The sequence below is a fragment of the Ambystoma mexicanum genome, chromosome 6p (genome assembly GCF_040938575.1).
Source record: "Ambystoma mexicanum isolate Mex_15411 chromosome 6p, UKY_AmexF1_1, whole genome shotgun sequence".
In the NCBI taxonomy this organism is placed as follows: Eukaryota; Metazoa; Chordata; class Amphibia; order Caudata; family Ambystomatidae; genus Ambystoma; species Ambystoma mexicanum.
In genome coordinates this window covers 889,771,718-889,786,792 of record NC_090935.1, presented here as the reverse complement: position 1 = coordinate 889,786,792, position 15,075 = coordinate 889,771,718, and the positions used below count along the sequence as shown (strand labels likewise).

At 49.5% G+C, this 15,075-nt stretch overlaps 1 protein-coding gene across 2 annotated transcripts in view; it reads right to left on the bottom strand.

Annotated features, from left to right (window-relative positions):
* Positions 1–15,075, bottom strand: part of DCP2 (decapping mRNA 2) — a 660,306-nt gene that overhangs the window by 83,200 nt on the left and 562,031 nt on the right. The gene's annotated exons all lie outside the window — the stretch shown is intronic.

The following is a 15,075-nucleotide window of genomic DNA, read 5'->3' as shown; positions in this document are numbered from 1 at the left end:
TCCCTGTGATCCAGCATGTTCACAACATTAGGATCAATTCTAGACCATCTACCTAAAATTATGAACTGTAGAAAGATCTAATGATTCAAGTACAAAGGATAACCCATTAAGTAATACCTTAAATATATTCAATCTCAGTCATGCTATGACAAATACTTATTCTGTGGATTTGTAATACAATTTCTTCAAGGAACCATCCTTGTATCCCTCACAACTTCAAACAAAATTTGATTTCCTTATAAAGCATTTTATTTCAGAATTTTAAACAAAAATACAAATAAAGCATTGTCCTTGGGGCTGTATCGGGGAGTTGTCAGAAATAGGGGTCAAGTATATGGCACTATGGGATGAAGTTTGTTTATGGCACTATTTGTTTGTCCTGTTAGTTGTTTGGTGTGTGCTCTGATGCCTGCGGGTTGCAGCGTGTTAAAAGTAGTAAGGGTAGACATGTTAAAGGATTCTTGAAACTAGGAAATGTAGCAATGGATGAATTGGACTAAGTTGGGCATGCCTGTGTACAACCTTTGCAAGTGTTTTCCTAAAGATTATATGCATGCCAAAACAAAGGAATTGTACACAGTGCATGATTTCTGAAGGATAGTTCAGGATTTCCTGGATTTTGAAGTTAACCTCTAGGTCAGACTGTTGCTGAAACATATTACAAGTCCGGGTCTTTGTCTTAGGCTGGTTGGGTTACAAGACTGAGTTTTGCTGCCAGAAAAGGAGGATTCAAAGTGCGGTATCCTAGCATATGTATAAGACAACTCATTGAGCAAACAGTTATCCTGGGTAGAATCCAGATCTGTAAAGCAATATCAACTTCCCTATAAGCATCATGTTAAAGGAGAAGGTCAGGCGCCTCGGAAGATGGCAAATTAGTGGTCTCATTTCAGTGGCAAGGTGGGCAAAGGGGAAATATATCCAGACGTTGAAATTGGGCTGGATATGTAGCTGTACATATCTGAAAAGAGCGGAATATACGGCTGTCTAGTCACTACAGTGAGCAACTTTCCTTTTTAGATTACTCACAGTCCACAGTTCCCTTTCCTCCATACTTGTGGGCACCCCCCCGCCCCAACATGGGGACAGTACCGGAACCTTGGCCAGTGACAAATTTAGCTTCCCCCCTTTACATTTACTACAGCACGTGGGGCGCTGCCTCGGGCGTGGAAATGCCCTGCCGAGGCAATGCTCTCCGGCACCTTACCTCCGTCCCCTTTGAACACATTGGATGCTTAAATACCTGGCTACACTTATTCTATAACCCCTGGCATACAAGTGGGGGAAGGTGGGTGGGACGTATGGAGGAAAGGGGACTAGGGACCAGGAGTACGCTAGTCACTACAGTGAGTAGAACGAGCTCCTCCAATGTATTCCACATCTTTGACATGTAATGTCCACAGCTGTGCTGCTTCGGAAACATTTCGGCAGAGGGCTTCCTCCGTCGGGTCGATGTCCCTCGAAGGCCTCGATGTTATAAGTAGTAGCCGCAGTTCATGTTTTTTCCCTCCACGTGTGCCATAACCGCACACCAAGCCCTTATGACTGCACATAGCCTTGTGGGAACATAAGCTGCAATAGCATGGGAAATTCTTCAGAGGGGTAGGCTTGGAGGGCGATGTGGAATACGTTGGATGAACATCCAGTCGAAAGAACGTTCCCAGTTGGTAAGTAACTTGTACTTCGAATGGATTGTGTCCTCCAAAGTGTTCCACATCTTTGACAGACCCCCAAAGCAGTATCTGTGAACGGAGGAGGGAGAAGAATTTGGATATACCCAATCAGATGGCAGAATTGAGCACTGCTTTACCAAAGTACAAAAAAGAAGGTGGGTGAGGCGCGCACTCCCGGTCCTGGTCAATTGAACCTGTTGCAAAAAATAAGTAGCTGGGTCACATCCCAAAATGGACAAATATTCACAGGGTTAGATTCCTTCTGCTGCAAATCAGGTACTCAGTATTAACAGGGTTAGATCCCTTGCTGCAAAACTGCAGCTGAGGGATCTAACCCTGTTATTACTGAGTACCTGATTTGCAGCAAGAGATCTAACCCTGTTAATACTGAGTACCTGATTTGCAGCAGAAGGGATCTAACCCTGTGAATATTTGTCCATTTTGGGATGTGACCCAGCTACTTATTTTTTGCAACAGGTTCAATTGACCAGGACCGGGAGTGCGCGCCTCACCCACCTTCTTTTTTGTACTGAATGCTATGGGAGTCCCGGGCTCCAGAGGCAGCGCCACGGGGTGACTGTGCCCCACTTTGGAGAATCATAAAGATGGTTCTCTCCCCTCCCCCAAATTTGGGAAGGACTTGTGCTTTGGAGGGGTGTCGGTTGCTGGTCACCTGAACAGAAAAAAACGTTTTCACTACAGCTACCAGAATCCTTTGAGTCCAATTAGACACACCTGCTCAACAGCCTCCCTGATGATTATTTGAGATAAGAAAGCGCTAGGAGGAGAACAACTACAGACCACAGAACTGCAGCTGAGGGATCTAACCCTGTTATTACTGAGTACCTGATTTGCAGCAAGGGATCTAACCCTGTTAATACTGAGTACCTGATTTGCAGCAGAAGGGATCTAACCCTGTGAATATTTTTCCATTTTGGGATGTGACCCAGCTACTTATTTTTTGCAACAGGTTCAATTGACCAGGACCGGGAGTGCGCGCCTCACCCACCTTCTTTTTTGTACTGACTGCTTTACCAAAGGCCATATCTTAACCATGGAATATATCCAGACAGTAATGCTTGACAAAGGTGTGGATGGAAGACCACGTTGCAGAATCAAATATTTTTTAACAGGAACCCTCCCCCCCCCTCTTGTTGTAGGGCCGTGGATGTACCCATGCCCCTGGTGGAGTGAGCTTGCGAACCCTCCGGAGGGTCCTTGCCAGCCAATCTGTAACATTCAGCAATGGGGAGGATAATCCACCTGGACAAGGTCTGTTTGGTAACAGCCTGCCTAATCGGTCTCCAGTGTATCCCACAAAAAGTTGGTCATCCACTCTGACTCTAGACATCCTAGAAATATAAAAGCTCAAAGCACTCCTAGGGTCCACCCCATGGAGTCTCTCCTCTTCCTTACCAGGATGAGGAGGAGGACAGAAAGCAAGAAGTATCACCTTTTGGCTCAAATGAAAGTCAGACACTACCTTATCCCTGTGGAACACAGTAAAGGGTGGCTTAAACGAATGTGGCTGCAACTTGCTCATTCTGCAAGCAGATGTAACTGCAATCAAGAAAACTGTCTTGAAGGTCAACAGTCTCAAAATGACAAGACTGCAAAGGTTCAGACAGAGTCCCCATCAAGAATTTCAAGACTAGATTCAGATCCCAAACCAGCACCAGAAAAGGGGACGGCGGGAACACATTTGTGAGCCCTTTTAGAAACTGTAATCAAAGGAATCTTAATATAAGAACATTCTTCAGACGAGTGCTTGAAAATAAACAGTGCTGCCAGGTAACCTTTAATGGTACCCACTTGAACACCCTTGTGGGCCAAAGAAAGCAAGAAAGAGAACCATCGGAATGGAACACTGAAAAGGATCGACATTGTGTCCTCGGCACCAGTCGCAAAACTTACGCCAACGGCACAGGGATTTGGTTGCCGGACGCCTGGCCGAAAGCAACACCTCCATCATTTCATCCGGGAGGTCCCAATCCTTCCATCTCAACCTTTCAGAAACCAAGCGTGAAGGTTGAGAGTCTTGACCGCTGGATGAAGAACCCGACCCCCCCTCGCACGAGAGAAGATCCTCTCTGTGAGGAAGACTGCATGGAGGACAGATGGATATTTCTAGAAGGTCCGGGTACCACGCTCTCCTGGCCCAATCCGGAGCAATTAGGATCATGTGTGACCTGAACCTCTGCAACCTCCTTAGAACTTGAGGAATGACGGGGACCGGAGGAAATGAGTACGGAAGTGGGAATGACCAAACCACGACGGACGCGTCCCCTAAAGTTCCTCTGAGGAAATTACCTTGAGCAATATGTCTCGCACTTCCGGTTGGCAACGGTCGCGAAGAGATCCACTTCAGGGGTTCCCCAAAGAGCGAAGATCTCTTGAAGGACTTCCTGAGCCAACTCCCACTCGTGGGAGGCTGCGCTCTGCCTGCTCAGAGCGTCCGCCGCCGCATTCTCCTCTCCAGCCAGATGAACTGCTGAGAGTGAGATTCCCTGCTGTATTGCCCAGAACCAGAGCTGCATCGCCTCCCTGCACAACTGGAGCAACCCTACACCCCACTTTTAGTTGAGGTAAGCATGGCCACTGTGTTGTCCGTCATGATCAGGACACTCTTCCCGCGCACAAACGGCAGAACAGCTTCAGGGCCAGTCTGATGGCTCTCAGCTCCAAAAGATTTATGTGAAGTCTGGACTCTGACGGAGACCAACGACCGCTGGTGGTCAGCTCTTTGGCGTGAGCCCCCCCATCCTGTGAGGGAAGCATCCTCTGGCCACGGTTGCCAAAACGGCTCTCCCTTCATCAGATTCCTTTAGCTGGCCCACCACAGAAGATCCTGTGAGACCATGAGCAGAATCTGAAGGAGATCCGACATCTTTTCTGAGAATTGGGACCGCCACGTCCTGAGGGCCCATTGAAGGGATCTCATCCGCAGTTTGGCCTCCGGCACCAGAAAAATGCAGAATGCCATGAGGCCAAGCAACCATAAGAATTCGAAAGCCGGAAGACACTGGGCATGTTTAAATTTGTCGACTATTTGGACAATGAGCCCTCACCCTGGGTGGTGAGCCACTTCCCCAAGGAAGTGTCCAACACAGCACTGATGTACTGGAGCTGTTGGGAAGGTGTCAAATGCGACTTCTTGAAATTGAGGGAGAAGCCCAGCTTGTAAAGGAGTAGCAGGTGAGACAGATGATCCAAGGCTTGTTTGGCAGAACACGCTCTGATCAGCCAGTCGCCCAGGTAAGGGTAGACGTCACCCCCCCCTCTCCTGATATACGTTGCTACCACCACCATGAGCTTGGTGAAGATCATCGGGCGCAGGTCAATCCGAAGGGCAGGACCCAAAACTAAGTGCGAGCTGCTAACTGCGAACCTCAGGTATTTTCTGTGCTTCGGCTGGATCGGCACATGAAAATAAGCATCCTGTAGGTCCAATGACACCAACCAATTCTGAAGTCGAAGGACCTGAAGGACCCAAGAAAGAGTGACTATCTTGAACTTGTCCTTCCTGAGGAACTTGTTCAAGCAACGCAAGTCCAAGATGGGTCTCAGTCCTCCGTCTTTCTGGGAACCAAAAAATATGGGGAATACCAGCCCTTGTTCCTCTCCGCCAAAGGCACTAGTTCTATAGCGCCTTTCTCCAGCAGGGCCAAGATTTCCTTCCCAAGGAGAGAATCCAGAATCTTCAAAGAGTTTCACTGGTGGATTGTCGTGAGGCCGATTTAGGAAGGGTAGGCAGTAGCCATGGGCTATTGTTTCCAGAACCCATGCATCTATCGCCACTCTTTGAGATGCTGAGGAAGTGCCCCCCCAACCAGCGAACAATGGGACTTGGCCTCATAGCTGGTTTGGAGCGGCTGCGGCAGCACCTGGAGGGAAAGAGGCAAACCTGCGTATCACGGGGCTCGCAGCCATGGACCGCCTGACACTATGTGCAGTGTCCAACCCATACTGAAAGGATACACGCATGGCATCCTTGCCATCCTGCACAATAGCAAGGAACCCATACCTTTTTTCTCCTTCGGGAATATGCTCAGCCGCCAGAGAATTCCACAGTGTGTGCGAAAATTTGGTTAAGGAATAGGTGGAGTTGGCAGATTTAAGGGCATACTCCCAGCCGAAAATACCTTGCATGCCCATCCATCAATGCGCTTGTCGTCCCTATCTGGAGGGATGGTAGGGTATGCCGCCTGCCTCGAGGTGGCCTTGGCCACTTGGACCACCAAACTCTCCGGAGTGGCTCTCCGGATAGGTAGCTGGAGTCGCTACTGGAAAGGCGGCCTTGTTGACTGCCGGAAGAGACTCTGGGGTGTTCCAAATAGCAGCCACCCTTTTCTGTAACACCATGTGAAAAGGCAACACTCGGTCAGTGGATGGACCCTGATCTAAAATGTCAGTCAGGGCATCCTGATCGAATTCAACTTGAGGGCCGGACCACCCCAGGTACTCCATCACCCTTGACATCAACTTCCTATAGGAGGATTCAGCATGAGCCACAGGCTCAGGCCGCCGAACTCCATCTCAGGAGATGTATCCAGGCCACTGGCATCATGTAAAGATTGCTTCAGATCTTCCAGCTGACTGTCCTCCGAAAAGACCATGTCAGGAGCTGCAGGAGTGTCACCAGGAGCACCAAAAGGCTCCAAAGCCACATCAGACTTCTCCTCACCCTCATAAATATCTTGTATATTGTGAAATAACTCCCTCCTAGGTACAGGATTAGACCGCGAGCCCACAGGGGGGCTCACAGTCTTAGCCAAAGCCTTTCTCTGGGGATCCACAGCTCTAGGGACCTCCACCGTCACATTCAGACCTGTAGGCCCTGATTGTGTCGACAATGGCGCCGAGGGCCTGGTCAAGGGCAATGCCCCCGACAGCCGCACTTGATGGGCACGGCGCCAACGCCTTCCTCGACACCTTCCCAGGCTTCGACAGTCTTGCCGGGGACGAGGACCTCGACCTGAATCTGGCACGTATCTGGCGATCTACCTGAGCCTTGTCCGAACAGGACCTCAAAGGTTCCCAATACTGCCCGGGCCCAAAGGTGGGCGAACATCGGACCGAGAAAGCTCCCGCCGGCTTCAACCAAAGGCATGGACGGGGCAGTGCCCAGGCATTGAAAAATCTCCAGCATTTTTTTTCCCTGAATGCCCCCCCACTTCTCCGGAGTAGAGGATTTAGTGAGGCAAGCCACTTTCCTCACAGAGCCATCCGACGAGGATGGGGAAGGTGAATGGTGACGCCGCTTCCGGGAATGCCTCGATGAGAAGTACGAGTGGCGTGAACCACTCCGGGACCGAGATCCCCTGGACTCCTTCCGATGGGGAGAGTCATCCCTTGAATCGTCAGTGGAAAGACCAGATTTCTTTTTCTTGCATTTACGGGGTTTGGATACCCGACCTACCTGCAACTTCCCCTTAAACTCCCGCAAGGCCTTAGCAGTCAACAACTGGCACTTCGAGCAGTCATCGGTGTCGTGGCTCACACCCAGACACCACAAGCAGATATGGTGCGGGTCCGTGATGGACATCTTGGACTTACAGTCCCTGCATGTTTTAAAGCCCGACCACAGGGTTGGAGGGGTCGAAGAAAACATTATCGCAGTTGATAACACGAGGTGCGCAGAGTTCTCGAAGCAAACACGTTTGCGTAAAAAACAGAACTGAGGCTACGGACGCCGTACGTCCTACTTATAACATCGGATGACGTCACCCTCGACGGAGGCCTTCGAGGGACATCGACCAAATGCCATCGTCGCAGGTCGCACTCTGCTGAAAGATTTCCCAAGCAGCACAGCTGTGGACATTACATGTCAAAGATGTGGAATACGTTGGGAGGACACAATCCATTTGAAACTTTAATTACTTATATGTCCTGTCGCCTTTCCTCCATCCTTGTGGGCGATTCCACCGGACAATACCTTAGTGTGGCGTCATGCCAACCTGCTTTATATGTAAAACAAAGAAAAAAGGTTCTTCAGAACCACCTGACCAAACTCTGCATCACGCCTGGAGCTGGTATCCAGGGAATAGTGCTTACAGAAGGACGATGGAATGGCCCAAGTAGCCGCCTTGCTGATGACCTTCCCAGAAGCAGGTCTCTGAAACGCGGCGGCCATGGCCTTAGCTCTGACCGCATGGGCACGAATCCCCTCAGGCACTGGTTTGCCCATGGCTGTGTGCGCTTCCGAATGGCCTAAACCATCCAACGGACGATGGAAGCCTTGGAAGCCTGAGAGCATGGGAAGGAGCCCCCAAAAGTAAAAAACAACGCCTCCGACTTCCTGAAGGATTTTGTCCGAGAGGTGTAAAACTTGAGGACCGTATTGAGGTCCAAGGAATGTAGGGCCCTCTCTGCCTCAGACAGTGGGTTCAGATGAAATGGAGAGACCACCTTGGGCAAGATGTTTGGGTGAATATGCAAAATTTGTCATGAAATGTGGTCAAGGGCATCCACAAAGAAAACGCCTGCAGCTCACTGGCCCTGCATGCAGAGGTGAGAGCTACCAGTAGAATAGTCTTTAGCTTTACCAGCCAGATGTCCACAGAGGCCATCGGCTCAAAGGGTTTGCACTGCAAAGCTCCAAGAACCACATGGAGGTCCCAGACAGGATGCAGCCTATGCACCGGAGGAAACAGCCTAGGCAACCCCTTAAGGTGGGCCATTAGCACTGGGTTGGGCGCTGAAAACATGCTCAGGAGAATTCATGTAAGCGCCAATGGATGCCAAATAAGTGCAGCAAGTATCCACCTGAACTCCCAAACAAGCCAGGTGTGCTGGAAAAGCCAGTACGTCAGGTGACCAGATCCAAACCCTTGTCAAGAGCGCAGAGGGCCTCCTGGCCTCTTGAATGATGCCCCAATTGTCATCCTAAAATTGAGCATGCTGAATCCTTAGCTGGTCCGGGACCAGGCCGCCAGCGCCAGTCTGGCCAGGTCCAGATTTTCCACTGCCCTGTCCTGCTGCAACAGGAAGCTCCTGTTGGCGATCGGAAGGTGGACGGGACCCTGGGAGCACAACTGCAGCAGATCCAAAAACCAGGCTCTCGAAGGCCAGTGGGGGGCAATCGGGATGAGGCTGCAGCACACCAAAGCCCAGAACTTGCAGAGGGTCTGCTGGAACAGAGGAAGGGGGCAGGAGCGAATAAGACCTGCGGCCGTGCCGACAGATCTGGAAGATGTCTCCCTGAGACCCCCAACCCCGCCCTGCACACGAAGCAAACTGGGGGCATTTGGAATTTAGAGGGGATGCAAACAAGTCCAGGTCCGTGAACTCCCAATGTTGGAACAGGGGCAACACAGAGTCGACGTGCAACTCCCACTCGTAGATGTCGAACCACAAGCAGCTCAGCTGGTCCACTTCCGCATTGCTGTTCCCTGGGAGGTGGACTGCTGAGATCCAAATCCCCTCCATCAGGGCCCATTCCCAGATCGATACTGCCTCCATGCAGAGGAGGGGGCAGGGGGGGGAACGGGGACAGGTGCCAACCTGCTTGTACAGGTAAAACATTGTAGTAGAATTGTCCGTCCTGACCAGAACAGACCTGTCCCTGATGAGGGGCAGAAAGGCCTTGAGGGCCAGGCACATTTTCCTGAGCACGAGCAGATTGATATGAAGGAGGGCTTCCGCCCTGGACCATGCGCCATGAATCCCATAGCCCTCCACAGTAGCCCCCCAGCCTGAAAGAGGAGTCTGTCGTCACCACCAAGGTAGGCTCCGGTAGGGTTCAGGGGCCTCCCACGAAAACATTGCCGTCCATCAACCACCAGCAAAGATCAGGCAGGAGGAGCAGGGGTATTGAGAGCCCTGTCTCCTGATCCCAAATGGCCACCAGGTGCAGCTGGAGGCGCTTCATCTTGAGGCGAGCGTGCTGCACAGTGATCACACAGGAGGCCATCAGCCACAGGAGGTGCTGGAACCACCATGCTGAGGTGGTCGAGTTGGCCAGAAAGTGCCCTATTGTCTTGAGAAGGGAGAGGAGCCTCTCGGGCCTGGGGAACACCCACTCAACGGCTGTGTTCCACCGCACCCCAGCTAAAGAAAAATATCCGCCAATCTCTGGCTGGAGTCTATCACCCCCTCTGGTGACCCCGTCCTCACCAGCCAGTCGTCTAGATAGGGGTATAAATGGTGGCCCTCCAAGCGTAGGAGACCCGCCACTGTGTTAATCAACTTTGTGAAGACACGAGGGGCCGAGTTCAGGTAAAAAAGGCAGCAACTTGTACTGGAAGTGCTACGACAATCGCATACCGAGAAACGTCTAATGCACGTGGTAGATGGGCACATGCAGGTACGCATACTTGAGGACTAAGGAACACATCCAGTCCCCTGAACAGAGAGACTGCTATGTGTGCAGGAGTAATCATCTTGAAGCGTTCTAGCGGTAAAAACAGATTGAGAAATGACAGGTCCAGGACAACCCGCAGGCCAGCCTCGTTTGTTGTTAGTCTAAGGAAGGCATGGTATCAAACAGTGAAGACAGACAAGTGATCACAGTTCAAGGATGTTTATTGAACTTCAATGGGTTGGTTGAACGACTATTTAATCCTAAATCTAAGGATGGGAGCAAGCTACGACCATCAAATAACGCAGTCCTAGTGGAGCCTCTGTCAAAATAAAAGGCTATCCTTTGTTGAGAACAGAGTCTCTCGAGTCCATTGGGGAGACAAGTTCTCAGCAGAATCCAACATCTTCTGCAGAGAACCGCAGGGCGCGTGTCTCTCGCCTCTGCTATTCAATCTGTACATCGGCCTTCTGTGCAAACTGCTTGATCAGGTCCAGGTATTCTTTAGGAACTACGCTGACAATACACAGCTTGTCATGGAACTGAGCGGCGATCACGCCAAGGATAGTACACTACTAAATGACCTCTATAACAGCATAGAGGACTGGATGAACATCAACTGGATGTGCTTGAATAGCAGTAAGACAGAGCTTATGGTCTTTGGAGCTACACAAGCACAAGCCAAACTCTCTCCAGCTTACCTATCATTTACAATCAAAGACTCCAACATTGTGGTATCGAGCAAAGTTAAAACTCTAGGCATGACCCTAGAAGCCTCACTAAATGCTGATGCCCAAGCAATGTATGTAAGCAAAAATTGCGCTTGCTACATCAGACTTCTTAAGGCTATTAGACCACTGCTTAGCAAGAAAAACTGCACCACAATAGCTAGAGCGACCATTCTATCTCGCCTAGACAATGGAAATGCACTCCTAGCAGGAGCCAGTAAACAAAGCATGCATAAATTCCAACAGGTCCAAAACACGATCAGAATTATCAAACAAAAAGCCAGATCGGACCACATCAGCGAAGCCAGATGTGAAATTCATTGGCTGAAAATGGAAGAACGCATACAATTTAAATCACTAACTCTGACACACAAGTTCTCGTTTGGAAAAGCCCCTGCTTATTTGAAAGACAAAATCACTGCTTATAAACCCAACCAAAGTCTTAGATCAGAAACTCTTGGGTTAATAACTAGAACGACATACAAAAAAACACGGTCTGAGCCTTCCCAAACCGTGCTGCAGCAAATTGGAACAAGCTCCCCCCTCAGCCAGGAGTCCAAACAAGGGTCTTGTGTATCCCCTACACTTTACAATGTATTTACCAAACCTTTGTTTGATGTGCTTGACTATCTGGGTGTCACCTACACCAACTACGCTGATGACACCCAGATACTCATCCCTATCACTGGTGACTACATCGCTGACTCTAAAGCTTTGAATGACATCTACCAAGTTGTCCAAGCCTGGATGGCCCAACACAAGCTTCGTCTTAACGATGACAAGACAGAGGTCCTCATCCTTGGCACCCAACAAAGGCTCAATAAGCTTGACCCCTTGTTTAACACTTTCAATATCAATGGCAACTCCATCAAAGTATCCAAAGATACTAAAACTCTGGGAATCTACCTCGATTCTACACTCTCCCTTAATAGACAAACTAATGCGGTCGTCGCTGCCTCTGATTACACATGTAAGTTGATCACAGCCTGCCGTCCATTGCTCTCCACTCAGAACTGCATTTTTCTTGCTAGGACTCTGGTTATGTCCAAACTCGATTATTGTAATGCACTTTATCAAGGCACCAACCAACGCAACCTCAACAAACTTCAGATCACTCAAAATAATGCGATTAGAGCAGCCCTCAACATTCCTAGATCTGCACATATCACTGAAACCAGCAAGAGTCTACACTGGCTCTCAGTTGCCCAAAGGATATCACTGAAATCCCTGGCCATTACTCACAAATGTGTAAACAACCAGGTCCCCATCTACCTAGCCTCTCGGTTCTCTCAGTATATACCTTCACAGTCACTCAGATCTTCCCAAGCACATTGCCTCACGATTCCCAGATACAAACTACAGACAGCCGGAGGTGCTAGCTTCCCAGTCTTAGCTGCCAAACTCTGGAACACACTGCCACTCACCATTAGAACCTTGCCATCTCCTACCCTATTCAAACACAAAGCCAAGCTCTGGCTATCCGCTACATTTGACCAATTGCCTTCACAGGCCATCTGATCTTCTCCACCTTTTTTTACAAACTTTTTTTGACAACTACCTCCTTGCCAATCTGCTTTCCAATCTGCACTGCTATGTACTTTACTGCTCTTGTGAATGTAATTGATTGATTGTAACTGTATTCCATGCCATTCATGTACCTGTTGCTCTAAGATATGTGCCCGGTTGCCCTCGGGCCTGGTGCGCTATACAAATAAATAAAATACAAATACACCTTGCCTTCCGAAAGAGGCTGAAAACCTTCCTCTTTAAATAAAATCACTCACTTAACTCCTTAGGTTAACGCACACTGGCAAGTACCGGCATAAGTACCGCTTTCCCGCATGCGACGCTGCTGAAATTACCTGTGGATTTGTACTTGGATTTAGATTCCATTACCAACGGAAGAAAGCGTATCTCAGCGTTTCTTCAGTGTTTCTTCAGTGGCCATTTGTGTATTGTGAGTGATTGACACTCTGAATTGCTGATCCCGCCCTGGGATTTCAGGGATTGGCCTTCGTTCCAGCCTATGCTAGCTCACCAACTACATATTGCCCGCGTGCGCACATGAGCAAGTACACCAATTAAGTACCACTTTCCGGCTTACCCGCGTTAACTGCGGTCTGCGGCAATCCCCGTTTGTTTTATTTTTGTTTTATTTTATATTTATCAGTTATTTCTTTTTCTTTCTTCAACCTGTGTATTGGCAGCTCCCTTTCAAGTTTATCAGTAAGCAAATACAACGATAACTGCTGAATGGTGTTTCTCTCCTATAAACTCACTATAAGTATGCCTGACACCGCGTGCACTCTCCTTAATCTGGCTGCGTGTGGCCAGGTGGCAGCTCAATCACCAAGATTCTTCTCTGCCCTTGCGCTGACCCCTTTGTTAGCACCCCGCACCTTTGGCCCTATAGCACCTACCAAATTTTCTTTTCCACCTGTAGTGCGTGAAGCTACTCAGATGACTGTGTCTACTCACCCTTCAGTCTCGCACACACCTGGACCTAATGCTTCATCCTGCATTACCAATAACTCTCCTGCCTGCCGCACCCCGCAGGCCCACGTGAACCTCCACCCATTGTCCGATATCACTATGCTCAACTCTGTCAATATCAATGCCTTGGCCCCACGCCAAGGGTCTGCCCCTTCCCCGATACAATTCCCTTCTTTGCTTCATGACTCTTCCGACATTTCCATCCACGCGTCCCTGAGTGGATCCCCTAGCCCCTCGAAGTCGGAAGAAGATCTGGCAGGGATATCCATCCATTCCTCAGCCCTTTGCTGTTCTTCATTTATGCACTCATTTGCCTTGCCTACGCCAAGAGCTCCACAAGCACCGCCAACAGATGCCATGTCTCAACAACTTGCTTTCATTCTGGCAGCTCTCACTTCTATTAACTTGGCGATTTCCACCATGAGCAAACTATATAACATTGATCATAAACTGTCTAACCAATCTGCTCTCTTTGAAGAACTTGCCAAATGGCTACATGCTCATGACCCTCCTTCCATCACTCTTCCGTGTACTAACTCCCTTACCACTCACTCTCACACCCGGCCTACCAACAGCATGGATGTTGCTGGTGAACGAGCTTCTAACTGCCCCTTGTTGGATTGCTTCATTGTTCCTTTGACCAGTCACCTTCCGTCCATTCCAGGTGTCATTCGCCCTATTGTTGCTCTCTCCTCTCCATCGGTGTCTCCCTTGCAAGATGTCCCTGCTGATCATGGTCCTGCCCTCCCAACTGCTCCCATTGTTATCCCTGAGCCCTGCTCGAATCCCGTGTCCTTTCTTGTCCCTCAGATTGCCCCCGCTGACCTTGTGCTTGCCCCTTTCTTCTCCTGACCCATCTTTCATTCCTCTGCCTGTCCCAACTTCAGATGCCTGCCCCCATGTACATACCTTGCTTCTTGCGATAATTCCCCCATCTCAAGTTTCCTCTTATGTGGACTCTACGGTGCCAAAAGACATTCCCATCGCCAAAATACCAAGTTGTAAACCGCGCCCTGCAACTATAAAAACCAAAAATTTGGCTGGTTTGAAACACTCTAAATATACCCTCACTGCCTTCTTCAAAGCCCTAGGGCGGCCTCCAAACCCCCCCATTCCTGCACCTCCACCTCAACTCCCGTCTGTCCCCCACCAGCAAGGTGTCCTCAGTCTGCACCCCCCCCCCCCCGTTAGCCATCCAGTCTCCCTTTCCCCATCAAGCCAACTGGTTCAATCACTTGAACAACATGAACCCCCCCAGCCGTTGGCTGCCCAGAATGTTCCATCGCAAATACAAATCGTGCCTTCTCAAATTTCACTGAACTCTTCGATTTCCCATATCAGTTCCACCTCTGTGGTTCCGTCCTTTGACTACAAAGCCAGTATTGATGCCTATCTGGCATCACGTTTGAGTCATTTGCAGGTCCCCACGGGGCATCTAATTGCAACGCCCTCCAGGACCTTTGACCTAGCTCCTGCCCTACAAGCTCAAGCAAATACTGTGCAGATTGCCCCTCCTGCAAAAAAAATGTTACTTTTCAAACTCCCGCCCCCCCATCCTACTTATACCCCAAACACACATGCCTCCTGTTTCTGCACTCTCTGATCTTAAAGCCAGTGTTGATGCCTACTTGGCTTCGCGCTTGGGGTCTACACAGGCTCATCATGATGACTATGATCTGAACAGTCGTAATGTTTCTTCTTCAGCGATGTCAATGCAAGATGAAGAAAATGCTCTGCGCTCTTGCCTTAGAGCAACCCCCTTGGTGCCCTCCTCTAAATGGCCTATGTCAAATACCTCCAGTAAATCATCCTTCAAATCTCCACTGTCCTCCCGGCCCGTCTCTCACTCTTTCATTCTCAAGTGTCGAGACAGGAACTTTCC